The sequence below is a fragment of the Rhinoraja longicauda genome, chromosome 22 (genome assembly GCF_053455715.1).
Source record: "Rhinoraja longicauda isolate Sanriku21f chromosome 22, sRhiLon1.1, whole genome shotgun sequence".
Lineage (NCBI taxonomy): Eukaryota > Metazoa > Chordata > Chondrichthyes > Rajiformes > Arhynchobatidae > Rhinoraja > Rhinoraja longicauda.
The window spans coordinates 4861778-4876650 of NC_135974.1; positions in this window are offsets into that span (position 1 = coordinate 4861778).

A 14873-nucleotide genomic window follows, 5' to 3' on the forward strand; every position below is an offset into this window, starting at 1 on the left:
CTCTGTCCCCAATATCCCCTGACTCGATTACTTACAGTCTCCCTGTCTGCATTCTCTATGGAATTTTTACCTTGATTCTTTCACATATAATTTCTTCGCTTAACTTCCTTGGCCTCCTGATCCCCAAATTGAAGTTCCTAATCCTGTACTTATCTCTCTCTATGGTTCTAAACTTGCTAATAACCTGAAAATCTACAATCTACCCTGTCAGCAAAAACACAACCCCTCTTCCAGCACCGTCTCTGACCTCTTATCCCCATCATTTCAAACGAAATCTTATACTGCTTTTTCCATAGTCAACAACTACCCTCATAGGAAGGAACTGAAGATGCTGGTTTAAACCGAAGATAGACGCAAAATACTGGAGTAATTCAGCGGAACAGGCAGCATCCCTGGAGAGAAGGAATGGGTGATGTTTTGTTTCAAGACCCTTCTCCAGACAAGGAAAGAAGCATCTCGACCCAAAACGTCACAAATTCCTTCTCTCCAGAGATATTGCCTGTTACTCCAGTATTGAGTTACTCCAGTATTTTGTGTCTGTCAACAACTACCCTGTCAGTTCCCCTCAGGATCTTGTATAATAAGGTAATCCTTCTTTCTTCTAAACTCCAATGATTACAGATCTAATTTATTCGGGCTCACGATAGGAAACTCTCAATGCAAGAATTAGCTTGTAAATCTCTTACCGAGTACCTCAGGGAAAGCTATGAAGACAGTACTATTTAACCAGTAGTTAGTGGTTAAATACTAACTATTTCGTTATGTATTTTTATTTCTTCTTAGTGATACAAAAGATACTCCTGAATTACTGAGTGGTTTCTATCCATCCAGAGGCACAATGGACACAATTTTTACTGTGTAATAACTCCAAGAAAAATTCCTGGGATCAACTCCAGCCATAATATATGGCCCTTTTGACCTCATGGATGCTCTTGGTTGGGAGAATCCATTGAGTACTCTTTGACTGCCTAAAGAACTTCATTACTATTAGGGCGGCACGGTAGCGCAGCGGTAGAGTTGCTGCTTTACAGCGAATGCAGCGCCGTCGACTCCGGTTCGATCCTGACTACGGGTGCTGCACTGTAAGGAGTTTGTACGTTCTCCCCGTGACCTGCGTGGGTTTTCTCCGAGATCTTCGGTTTCCTCCCACACTCCAAAGACGTACAGGTATGTAGGTTAATTGGCTGGGTAAATGTAAAAATTGTCCCTAGTGGGTGTAGGATAGTGTTAATGTACGGGGATCACTGGGCGGCACGGACTTGGAGGGCCGAAAAGGCCTGTTTCCGGCTGTATATATATGATATGATATGATACTATCTAATGCTTGTCCCATCATGGTTTAGAGGCTGTGAAGTTAGCTGACAGGTCAACAACAGAAATCATGTTTAGTTTATTGTTCCATACACAAGTACTGTAATTCAATGATTCAGTTATACTTTATTGTCATATGTACCAAGGCACAGTGAAATTCTTTGTTTTGCGTACAACCCAGGAAAAATTTTCCCAATGTTGGGGGAGTCCAGAACCACAGTCTAAGAATAAAGCGGAGGCCATTTAAAACTGAGGTGAGAAAAAACGTTTTCACGCAGAGTTGTGAATTTGTGGAATTCTCTGCCGCAGAGGGCAGTGGAGGCCAATTCACTGGATGAATTTAAGAGAGAGTTAGATAGAGCACTAGGGGCTAGCGGAATCAAGGGAGAAGGGAGAAGGCAGGCACGGGTTACAGACCGTGGATGATCAGCCATGACCACAATGAATGGCTGTGCTGGCTCGAAGGGCCAAATGGCCTCCTCCTGCATCTGCATCTATTTTCTATGTTTTCTAACGCGGTAAAATCATACAGCAGACCTCACCTACACAAAGAGTCACCACGATTCTGGCACCAACAAAGTGACAGAAAGTTAATCGAACAGTCTGATCTTCTGCTCGCAGCGGTGAACCAGGCCTGTCGCTGCACGTGGCCGCAGGCTGCCATCACGTTGGGTCCCCCTTTGTTCTCGGCCGCCCCCCTCCCTTCCCCCCACTATGCTCTTGGCAGTTGCTCGCGGGTCCTTCCTCGCTCGCGACGGTCCGCCCGCCTGTACGTTCGGCTCCACGGAGCATCCTGGGCTCCATGGCGGTCGAGACAAGCCTGACATCGGGATGGGCCGCGGCTCGCCGGGATGAGGTACAGCCACACTTTAAATCTTGATTATAGCAGCATCACGGCTCAGACAATACAAGTAAATAAATAACACATAAATTGTAAAAAGAAAAAAGACCACAAAAATACATAACATTCAAGCAAAACATAATTAGAAAGCAAGTCTGTGTTCGTTACTGAGGTAGATAAGGGATGTGCAAGCCAGTTCACGAATCTGCTGTTGCAGGAAAAAAGCTGCTCCTGAACCTGGTAGTGTGGGACCTCAGGCATCTATATTTGTGAAGCAGTCTGCAGTCTGAAGAAGGGTCTTGACCCGGAACATCACCCATTCCTTCTATCCAGAGACGTTGCCTGGCCTGCTGAGTTACTCCAGCATTTTGTGTCCGTCTTCAATGTAAACCAGCATCTTCAGTTCCTTCCTACATATATTTCCTGCCCAATGGTAGATGGGAAAAGAGGCCATGACTCAGAAAGTAGGAAATCTTGATGATTAATGCCACCTTCCTCATACAGAATCATACAGAATGCTCTAAGAATCCATCTCGGAGGCACTCCATAAACTCCCTTTCTTGGGGTCCATTACCAAGCTGATTTTCCCAGTCTACCTGCATGTTGAAATCTCCCATAACTACTGTAGCATTACCTTTGTGACATGCCAATTTTAACTCTTGATTCAACTTGCACCCTATATCCAGGCTACTGTTTGGGGGCCTGTTGATAACTCCCATTAGGTTCTTTTTACCCTTACAATTCCTCAGTTCTGTCCATACTGATTCTACATCTCCTGATTCTATGTCACCCCTTGCAAAGGACTGAATATCATTCCTTACCAGCAGAGCGACCCCACTCCCTCTGCCCACCTGTCGGTCTTTTCGATAGGTCGTATACCCCTGAATATTCAGCTCCCAGCCCTGGTCCTCTTGCAGACATGTCTCTGTAATTCCCACAACATCATACTAGCCAATATCTAACTGAGATCTAACTGAGCCTCATCTTTTGCTCAACTTTTCTCACCACTGCACTTTAAATCATTTCCTACAAATTTCCAATGGGTTGGAGCTTATTTCCAGAAATAAGGATCAGCTGTTCAATCTATGCCAATGGTGTTCCACAATTAAGGTTATCCCATCCTCTGTGGTTGAACTGCAGTACACAGATACTGACATCAACATACATTCTGACACCAAGCTCCAAGCCATCAGTAAAGCTTTTCACTGAAGCATGAGAGGCGATGGGCCTAACGTCCAGAGGACAAAGGTCTTCAACCAACCTGCCCCACAATGAGTGTGTGTGTACATTGCACCAGGACATTCAGAACCAAGGTGGGTAGATAAAATATCAGGGCTATCAGGATCGAGTTGAAGGGCAGAACGGTCTTCCCTACTCCTTTGTTTTAGGGAACAACTCAGTGGGACAGTTAGACAAAACAAGTAACTACATCAATCGGTAGACTTCACATAGCCACGCGTACTGCACTCAAATAGAATCCAACCAGTCTCCAAGAAACCTAACACATACCGCAATATCTCACTGGAATCTGACACATACCACAATATCTCACTGGAATCTGACACATACCACAATATCTCACTGAAACAGATAATAATGGCTTTATTGGCGGATTCCATTTTGTGAATAGTTAAATTGTACTGCCCAATTCTCAACAATGGTTTGTGTTCTAGATTGTGCAAAAAAACGGAATCACACTTGAAATAATAATGGGAAGTTTGTAACGAGAATGAGGTTAGAAAGGGGAAAGATATAATTGTTGCCCCACTGAAAATAGGAACCCAGCTGTAATTTCAGAGCCTGCACACGGCATGTGTAATTCCTCTTCACTTCACCTCTGGTCCTCCGCCACAAGTGACCCAATCCTCCCCAAGGGAACATCTGAAGCAATACTTGCACAAGAAACTGAAAAGAGAAGCAGAAAACTGGATTAGGAATCAACGAATATCTGTGCACCTGAGCAAACTACAGATATAAGAAGCTCCAGGTACGGAGAAATTAAGAATGATTTCAGTCAAAATAAATGCTGGAATTATTATGTGCATGATGTCTTCAGTGTGTCAAACTATTGTGAGCAGAGTTTGGAATATGGATGAGTTTTATTTTCAAGCTTGGAATGAAATTCCTGTCTGAGCTCATCTGAATCTTAAAGAGTGGCATGTGTACACTGATGACCCGAGTGCTGGTTGTATATGAGAGTGAATTTATTTTGGAGGATCTTCTGACCAGTTTCACAGGGGCAGCCACCGATTTGTCACATCAGCTCATTTCTGGTGGGCAGTCTCCCTCTGTGAGAACTGTGTTCCAAGTCCAGATTGATCTTCAGATGATGCACCCACTGGCTTGCCTTACTTTCCTGTTGAGCCTTACTTTCAGTGCAGAATGCTTGCGTTACCAAGATGGAATAGTGGAGCAACATTCAGGTTAAATGGTGTTGGGACGGACCAGGATCCCAACATCCCAGGTCCTGAACTTCATATTACAGAGTGGGTGTTACCTGTCCCTGGTTTCTTTTAATGTGGCGTTTACACAGGTTTCACAGAGCAAGGTCTTGATCCAGTGGGAATTGAGTCAAGATGGGCACTGCCCCATGGGTGTTAATGCGAACACATCAGTGGTCTTGCATACAGGTTCTCCGAGATATTCAGTTTCCTCCCACACTCCAAAGACGTGCAGGTATGTAGGTTAATTGGCTTGGCGTATATGTAAATTGTCCCTACTAGTAGGATAGTGTTAATGTGTGGGGATCGCTGGCCGGTGTGGACTCAGTGGGCCGAAGGGCCTGTTTCCGCGAGGTATCTCTAAACTAAAAAAATGTGTCCATCTGATTACTCACGCACGCAGACCAAAATCATCCAAGGTAATGGAAAATATTATCAGCTGTGTCTCCACAAAGTCCCACAAACCACTTTGAAGACTGAATGAAGCCGTGTCAGAGTCAATAGACAATAGACAATAGACAATAGGTGCAGGAGTAGGCCATTCAGCCCTTCGAGCCAGCACCGCCATTCAATGCGATCATGGCTGATCACTCTCAATCAGTACCCCGTTCCTGCCTTCTCCCCATACCCCCTCACTCCGCTATCCTTAAGAGCTCTATCCAGCTCTCCCTTGAAATCATCCAACGAACTGGCCTTCACTGCCTTCTGAGGCAGAGAATTCCACACCTTCACCACTCTCTGACTGAAAAAGTTCTTCCTCATCTCCGTTCTAAACGGCCTACCCCTTATTCTTAAACTGTGGCCCCTTGTTCTGGACTCCCCCAACATTGGGAACATGTTTCCTGCCTCTTTTTGTGTCCAATCCCCTAATTATCTTATATGTTTCAATAAGATCCCCCCTCATCCTTCTAAATTCCAGTGTATACAAGCCTAATTGCTCCAGCCTTTCAACATACGACAGTCCCGCCATTCCGGGAATCAACCTAGTGAACCTACGCTGCACGCCTGTCCACCGCCTGGCCAACATTCCCGGCACTCGGCCCTGGTCCCAGTGCTGTAGTCAGGTCACACCATTCTCATGCTCGGGACAAACACTCTGGTTTTTTTTAAGAGATACATTGCAGCAACAGGCCCTGTTGCATTGCAGCAACAGGCCCCATCGGGTCGACTCCAACAAGCATTATCACTATCACACTAGGACACCAGCACTATCCTACACAGTAGGGGCAATTAACCTACAAACCGGTATATTTTGGAGTGTGGGAGGAAACCGAAACACAGAGAAAACCCATGTGGCCACAGGGAGAACGTACACAGTAAATACAGGCAACACCCATGTCAGGATTGAACCCAGGTCTCTGGCACAGTAAGGCAGCAACTCTACCTCTGCACCACAGTACCGCCCATAAACATTCTGTTCTCAGCTTTGGTGTGGGTGATTACAAAGCAGAGAGAGGAATAGGTTCAAAGGAGATGCAAGGATCGTGGTTCATGAACAAAACTGGACATGCTCGAGTATGAATCATGCAGCATCTGAGGACATGGATAGGCAATGTTTGGAGTTGGGACCATTCTTCAGGCTGATTGTAGTCAGGGGAGAAGAGAGCTGGGGTTGGGACAAAGCTTGGCAAGTGATTGGGGGAAGTCTGCAGAATCTAAAGAAGGTACCTGCTCTGAAACACCGTCTATCCATGTCCTCCAGAGATGTTGTCTGCCCTGCTGAACTACTCTAACACTTTGTGCTCTACCCAAGTGATAGGGGGATACAGGTGAGGGGGTTTGATTGGAAGATGTGTGGAGCAAGTGACAAAGATGAGAGATGAAATGGAGACAAATGGATGTCAGATAAGGAAAGGAGTGAGATGTAAAGTCAGAGGGAAGGAGATAGGTGGAAGGGGACAGTGGTGGGGAAGGGGAGAAAGAGGGTCCAGAGGGTGGGAGAATTGGGTGCACAGAAGCTGCTTACGAAAGAGGTGCTTTTGTGGTCTCGTAGGCTGAGCTCTGGTTTGCTGAGGCCCGGCATCAACTCTCCGACCTACTCATACCTACTCCTTGACCATTACCCTACAGATGAACAACAGGTCACTATTTCCCAGACTGTTACCAATCTCATCACCTCCCTTCCACAACCTTATAGTTCCTGAAGAAAGGGAACATCCTCACCGGCTCCTGGGATCCTCTCGCCCACGGCCGCTCAAAGTGAAGGACAAGCATTCAGGGTGATATTGAGAACCACAGGTTCACTTTGGGAGCAAGTGGTCAAGGGACAGCACCACCTCACAAACTCGCCACTGGGCCATCCATTTTCCTTGCCAACTACCACTTGCCCCGTTTGTAGGAGTGTTTGTTGTTATCACTTTAATCATCTCAGAACCCACTAAACTGGAGTAGAAGCAACCAATTCATGACCACGAGTCCAATGGAGTCTGTGTGCAAATGTGGACATTGTACCAGAACTTTCAGTACCAGTTTGAGTTTAGTTTATTGCCACGTGTACCGAGGTACAGTGACAAGCTTTTGTTGCATGTTAACTAGTCAGCGGAAAGACAATTCATGATTACAATCGAGCTGTCCAAGATGTATAGATACACAATAAGGGAATAATGTGAATAACGTTTAGTGCAAGGTAAAGTCCGATCAAGAATAGTCCTTATAAACTATATAGACCAGTCCACTGACTTGAAGCAGTCACATAGAATGTCATCCATGTCCCGAAATGTGGCCAAGGGACAGAGCAGTAGGAGTTTCTTATTGATGTGTAGCAGTGGGCGAGGGTATTCTGGCCCCTGCTGAGACATGCTGGTTGTACTGTGGTAGTTCTCCTTTACCCTGCGCTTACCCCGTTTCCTCAATAAGTGGCAGCACTTCCACCTCATGCGACTGTTCCCTGGGCTGGAATCAGCGGTAGACGGCTGTGGTGGTGGGTGTCTGCACTGGGTGGGTGGGGGCCCTGGGAGGTGGGTGCCTGCGCTGGGTGGGGGCGTCCAGAGTCTAAGGAGGTCAGTCTCTCCATTCAATGGAGGCGTCGGGTGCCACGGTGGGTCAGGGCTCCATCCAGGCCGGCAACCAATGGCGGGAGTCAACGTCGGGAGCTACCATGGATCAGGCCTCTGCCCTGCCATCGGTGGAGGTCGGGCCTTTGGTCTGGCGGACCTCCAGAGGCCGGTGGTGGTGCTGGACGGTCCAGGAGATGAGTGTTGAGGCTCGACAGGGGTGTTGGGCGCTTGACAAGATTGGACCTCCAGTCTCAGAGTCATCACTGGTCCAGGGTGGGTAGATATGTATGTAGAGCAGTCACGATCATGTGAAGGACAGAACACATTCGGGGCAGAGTGGTCTTCCCAATTATATTTTTGGAATCAATTTGGCGGGGCTGTCAGACAGAACAAAATACAGAAGGATTTTAGTAAGCCATAGGAATCCATTAGTTTTCCAATAGATCTAACGGACTCTGTACTATCTCATTGAAACAAATAATCCTGCCTGCTTTAACAGGTTCCTTTCTGTCAAGAGTTAAGTTGACCCAAAGCTGTTCTCAATTCTCAACCATGGTTTCTGTTCAACATTGTGCAAGATACTGCATCTGGATTGAAATTGTAGTGGGAACTCTGTAACTGGGATTAGATTGGAAATGAGGAACATACCATTGTTGCCCCACCAAAAATAGGAACTCAGCTCTCATTTCAGAGCCTGCACATGGCACATGTATTTCCCCTTTGTGTTGCTTCACCTCCCCTTTAGTCACAGCTGCAAGTGACCCAGATCTCTCCGGGAGAACGTTAGTCTCAACAGAAGCAACACTTGTGCAAGGAACTGAATGGAGAATCTGAAAATTCCATTATGAAACAATAAGTATCTGTGACCCTGAACAACTGTGAAGATCAGAAGCTCCAGCAACAGAGTCACACACAATGATTTTAGTCAAAATAAATTTGGGAATTTTCAAATGCATGAGAGCTTGAGATACTGAGAGCCTCAACCCCATGCTTTTGTGAGGATAGCGAGGCTCGGTGTAAATCTTGAGAGGAGCAAAAACGATTTCACACCAGTCACCTCAGAACCAAAGGCCTGCTGGATCTGCGTGCTGCTAACCATCTTGGCTCTAATTCCCATCATGACCTTTCTGTGTTCACACACAAACTGGAGGAACAGCATCTCATATTCTACTTGGGTAGCTTACAACCTAACAGAGTGAACATTGAATTCTCCAATTTTGGTTAACTAATTTAACCTAAACCCCCAGTTTTCTCTCCCCCCCTTTTTATCTTTCTTATATCCCTTTTCCTTGTCCCCCACCTTGATGCACATCCATTTCTCAAGGTCAAGAATCAGAAGTCAACAAGTGTTCAATTATCATATGTGCCGTTAATGGCAATGAAATTCATAATTAGTCATAGAGTGATACAGCGTGCAAACAGGCCCTTGACGTGCCCACACCGGCCACCATGTTACCACCTACATTAACCCCACCTGCCTACGTTTGGTCCACATCCCTCCAAACCTGTCCTATCCATGTATTTGTTTCCATAACTGTTTATTAAATGTTGCGATAGTCCCTGCCTCAACTACCTCCTCTGGCAGCTCGTTCCATACACCCTCACTCATCGGGTGAAAAAGTTATCCCTCAGATTCCTATTAAATCTTTTCCCCTTCACCTTAAACCTATGTCCTCTGGTCCTCAATACCCCCCACTCTGGGCAAGAGACTCTGTGCATCTACCTAATCTATTCCTCTCATGATTTTATACACCTTTTTCAGATCACCCCTCATCCTCCTGCGCTCCAAGGAATAGAGTTCCAGCCTACTCAACCTCTCCCTATAGCTCAGACCCTCCAGTCCTGGCAACATCCTCGTAAATCTTGACAAAGTATGCAGTCAATGGCATAATTGCTGCATCAAATGACAATTGTTTCGCTATTGCTTTACTGATGTAAACTATCATCCCTTAATCAAGACGATTAATATTTTGTATTTATTCTATGTTTATTGTAAATGTATTCAAAAATGATCCTTCAATCAAGGTAAATCAAGGTTGGACACCCACTAACTGATGAACACTAACATTATGTTAAATAATGAAGAAAAGGTCATTACTGTAGCAGAATACACGCATTTTTAATTTTTCAAATTCAGTGATCTTGATTGAGGCAGATATTTGAGTATTCTCACAAAAAAAATGTGATTTTCATCATATAATACGGACCATTGAGGCTTTTCTGTGTGTAAAAATGTCTGGTCTCATAGAGAAAGCATAAAAAGGAGGTAGTTTGGTCATTTTTTAGTTCTTAAATAAGGCTGTTAAAATATATTCCTCTGAAATGGTGGGAAGATCAAAATATATTGCTGAGGTTCCATTAAGGCAAGGGTTCCCAACCTGGGGTAAATTTGTTGATTATGGATTTGTACATATTGACTGACTATGTTTGGTTCTGGTATACATTAGTTGTTCATAAATAAGTGAAACTAGACCAAGTGGTCCCGTTGGGCCCACAACTCATTGTGTTGCCATTGCAGCTCCTAGACTGTGGAACAGCATCCCTCTCCCCATGAGAACTGCCCCCTCCATCGACTCCTTTAAGTCCAGGCTCAAAACCTATTTCTACTCCCTAGCGTTTGAGGCTCATTGAGGAGGCGCTGTGAACTGTTTGCGTGCTACTGTATGTTTCATTTTTTTTCCCATTGGAACCTAATCAGATGTACAGCACTTTGGTCAACGTGGGTTGTTTTTAAATGTGCTATACAAATAAAATTGACTTGACTTGACTTGATGTGGGGAAAAATCACACTTTTTTCTTTAAAATAAATGCTGTAGCAAGTCCAAATCGAGCGATGTTATCAAAAGACTTTATTCTTGGTAAAAACCGTGACAAAACGCAACGCACTTAGTTTGGACACACACTACTTAACTTCTAATCTAATCTCTCGAGTTTGGCGCCAGACACTCGAATACCTCGCGCTCCCACACCACGTGACCCGTTAGCCAATCCGAGGGTTCGAGACCCCCTGGCCAATCCGTATGTCCCTACATGACCCCTCCCAGAACCCTCGAAACCATACCTCACGGGCGCCCGAACCTCCCGCCCGGAACGCGTACGGAGGGAGGAAGCCGATACCGCCAGCGTGACAGGAGGCGGGGAGGACGCCGCCGCTAGAGACGATGGAGGGGCCACGGGAGCGGAGGGTGTAGGTGACAGGGAGCGCTTGATCGGCAACGGCGGCCCGGGCCCAACCATAGGCGGCGGGGGGCCGAGAGGTAGCAAACAGGGCGCCGCTGGCGGGACCAGTGGGGCGGCCACAGGCCGGCCCTGGCGCGGAGTTTGAGCCACCGACACGGGGAGGTCCTGGTCCAAATGGGCCGGCTTGAGCCGGGATACCGAAACGAGCTCCTGGCGATTTCCCACCTGCAAGGTGAAGGTGACAGTCCCTCTTTTCAGCACCTGGAACGGGCCCTGGTAAACCGGCCGAAGAGGGGGGCGGTGGGAATCTTTCCGAAGGAACACGAAATCACAGTCCCGCAAGTCCGACGGAACGTGGACTGCTGTGCTTCCGTGGCTGGAGGTCGGGACTGGAGCCAGAGAACCCACCCGCGCCCGGAGGGAACCCAAAACTGACGTGACGGACAGCGGCAAGGCGGGAGTGGAAGGGAGAATGTCACCCGGCACCCGCAGGGGCGAACCGTAGACGAGCTCGGCCGAGGATGTGCCCAGCTCGGCCTTCGGGGCCGTACGAATGCCGAGGAGGACCCAAGGCAGCTGGTCAGCCCAATCGTCGCCGGTCAGTCGGGCACAGAGGGACGCCTTCAGCTGCCGATGGAAGGGCTCAACCATCCCGTTGGCTTGGGGATGATAGGCGGTGGTCTGCTGTAAGCGAGACCCATACAGCTGTGCCAGCGCGGCCCAGAGGGACGAGGTGAACTGGGCCTCCCGATCTGTGGTGGTGATAGCCGGGACGCCGAAACGGGCCACCCAATGCAACGCCAGGGCCTGTGCACAGGAGGCCGCCGAGGTGTCCGACAACAGGAACGCCTCCGGCCAACGTGTAAACTGATCCACCACCGTCAGCAGATGAGTATAACCCCTGGAATAGGGCAATGGACCCACCAAATCCACGTGGATGTGGAAAAAACGGACGGGGGGAACCTCGTATCTCTGGTATGGGGGCTGGACATGGCGATGAACTTTGGAGGTCTGGCACGGAATGCAAGCACGTGCCCAGGCTGCCACCTGCTTCCGCAGGCCGTGCCAGACAAATCGGGCGGCCACCATGGCTGAAGTCGCCCTGATGGACGGATGTGCCAGGCCATGAATGGCCTCAAAAACCTTACGCCGCAGGGCGGTCGGCACCACCAGGCGAGGGCGTGGAAGGGAAACGTTGCACCACAACTTGGTACCTGTGGAGCCACACGCCACCTGTTCCAGACGCAGTCCCGAGGCTGTGGAGGCGTACACCGCGGCAGTCCCTTCCAGGCGCTGAGCCTCCGCTAGCTCCTGGAAGTCCACCTGTCCGCCTACCGCGGCTACGGAGGGAATGGCCGGCCTGGACAGGGCATCAGCAATGGCGTTAAGCCTACCCGCAATATGACGGACATCGGTGGTGAACTCCGAAATCAGGGTGAGGTGCCGCTGCTGGCGAGCCGACCACGGATCAGAAACCTTAGCAAAAGCGAATGTCAGAGGTTTGTGATCCGTGTAGGCAACAAAAGAGCGGCCCTCCAAAAAATAACGGAAGTGGCGGACGGCTAAATAGAGGGCCAAGAGCTCCCTATCGAATGCACTATATTTGAGCTCAGCTCGAGAGAGCTGCCGGCTGAAAAACGTCAGGGGCTGCCAGTGACCGTCCAAAACCCCACCCACCGCCACGTCTGAGGCGTCCACCGTCAGAGCCGTGGAGGCGGAGGAGCACGGGTGTACTAGCATGGTGGCGTTGGCGAGGGCCTGTTTGACCGCGACAAAAGCCGTCTCTGCAGCTGCGGACCATACCAACTCAGCGGGGTTACCCGCGAGGCATTGAAAAAGGGGGCGCATGACCCGAGCTGCTGCAGGCACGAACCGGTGATAAAAGTTCACCATGCCCACGAATTCCTGCAGGCCCTTGATGGTAGTAGGGTGTGGAAAAGAGCGGACCGCGTCCACCTTAGCTGGCAAAGGAGTGGCTCCGGCCGGTGTAACCCGGTGACCCAAAAAATCTACCGCTGACAGGCCGAATTGGCATTTGGACGGATGGAGAATCAGGCCGTGGTCTTGCAGCCTCTGGAACACCGTGTAGAGGTGGACTAAGTGCTCCTGGACTGAACGTCTGGCAATCAAAATGTCATCGAGGTAAATAAACACGAACGGCAACCCTCGACCCACACGGTCCATCAGACGCTGGAATGCCTGAGCTGCGTTTTTAAGGCCGAAAGGCATGCGCAACCACTCAAATAACCCGAACGGAGTAATGGTAGCCGTCTTTGGAATGTCCGGCGGGTGGACCGGGATCTGATGATATCCCCGCACTAAATCGATCTTAGAAAAAATTGTAGCCCCCTCCAGGCTGGCTGAGAAGTCCTGTATGTGCGGAATCGGGTAGCGGTCCGGCCGTGTTGCCGCGTTAGTCTCCACCCCCCAGATGCTTTGGAAACCATATGCAAGAGGGAGGCCCACAGACTACTCGAAGGCCGAACAATTCCCAGCCTCTCCAAGTTCAGGAACTCCTCTCGAGCCATGGCCAGCTTGTCGGGTGGGAGGCGCCGTGCCCAGGCAAAAACCGGCGGGCCCTCGGTCTGGATGAAATGAACGACCCCATGCTTCTCGGAAGGTGCATCGAACCGCTGAACGAGGAGCTGCAGGAAGTCTGCTAGGACCGCATCGAACTGACCGGGGGCCGTGGTGATGGCCTGGATGGCTGAACTGGGCGGCGCTTGGAGGGGCCGCAGGCCCCGTACCTCGGGGCCGTACGCTAGCCGAGGGTTTCAGGCCCCTCCCGCGGACGTCTGCGACCAACGAAAACGCCCATAGGAAATCCGCACCCAAAATGGCCTGGCCCACATCCGCAACGATGAAATCCCAACAGTAGGTCCTGGACTCGAAGGACAGGGACATGGCCCTTTTACCGTAAGTGCGGATGGAGCTACCGTTCACTGCAATGAGGGGCGGCCCCTTCCCCCCCGCTCGAACTTCGCAGTCATAGGGGGGCACAATACTCACAACCGCTCCCGTATCCACCAGAAACACGATCCCGGTACCTTGGTCTGTCACGTAGAGGCGGCAGTTACGGCCAATCGAGACTGCCTCTACATTCGATCGGCCCAGGCATTTCCCGGAAACGCACAAGGGGCTCTGCAGCTTCGAGCCTCACTGCCCCACCGCTGATGGAAGAAACACCAGCCGCGCCTATTCGGCCCTGTTGCTCGAGCCCGCTGCCAATAAACAGGTGCCGCAGCCCCTTCTTGGCGGGCTGACTGCGAAATAGCGGCCGATGTGTCGCTCTCTCGGCCGCTCCGCCGACTGTCGCTGGGCCTCGAGACCCGATTAACCGAGTCGTCTCGGGTGTGTCGCTCCCTGACGAGCGCGTCGGCTTTCTCGGCGAACGCTACCGGATCTTCAAACGAGACGTCCGCCAACACTAACCTGACGTCCCTGGGTAGTTTCTCCCGAAAAGCCGCTTCGAAAACCATGCACGGCTGATGGTCGCCCATCAATGTCAGCATCTCGGTCATCAACTCCGATGGTAGCCGCTGCCCCAGCTCTGGTAAATGGAGGAGCTTCAGAGCCCGCTGGTTCTGGCTCCAGCGGAAAGTCCTCAGTAGGAGCCTCTTGAGCCCCACGTACTGCTCTGTTTGGGGTGGACTGGTCAGGTACTGACCGACCCGCGCGGCCACCTCCGGCTGTAGACAGCTCACCAGGTGGTGGAACTTCTCCTGGTCTTCCTCCACCCTCTTAAGATGGAACTGGGATTCTGCCTGCACGAACCACAGGTGCGGCTGATGGGCCCAGAACCGCGGTAGGTGAACCTCGCCCGCGCTCGCTCCCACCTGCGACATGCTGCTGTGCTCTTCAAATCTTACGTTCGGGGTCACCAATGTAGTGAGTCCAAATCAAGCGATGTTATCAAAAGACTTTATTCTTGGTAAAAACCGTGACAAAACGCAACGCACTTAGTTTGGACTCACACTACTTAACTTCTTTTTTTTTTAAACAAAGTTTATTTCTGATTTTTATTAATACAGCTTTGATAATTCAATGCATGAACACATTAATGCTGATAAAGCAAGGGGAGCTGATGGTTCCAAAGATTCATTG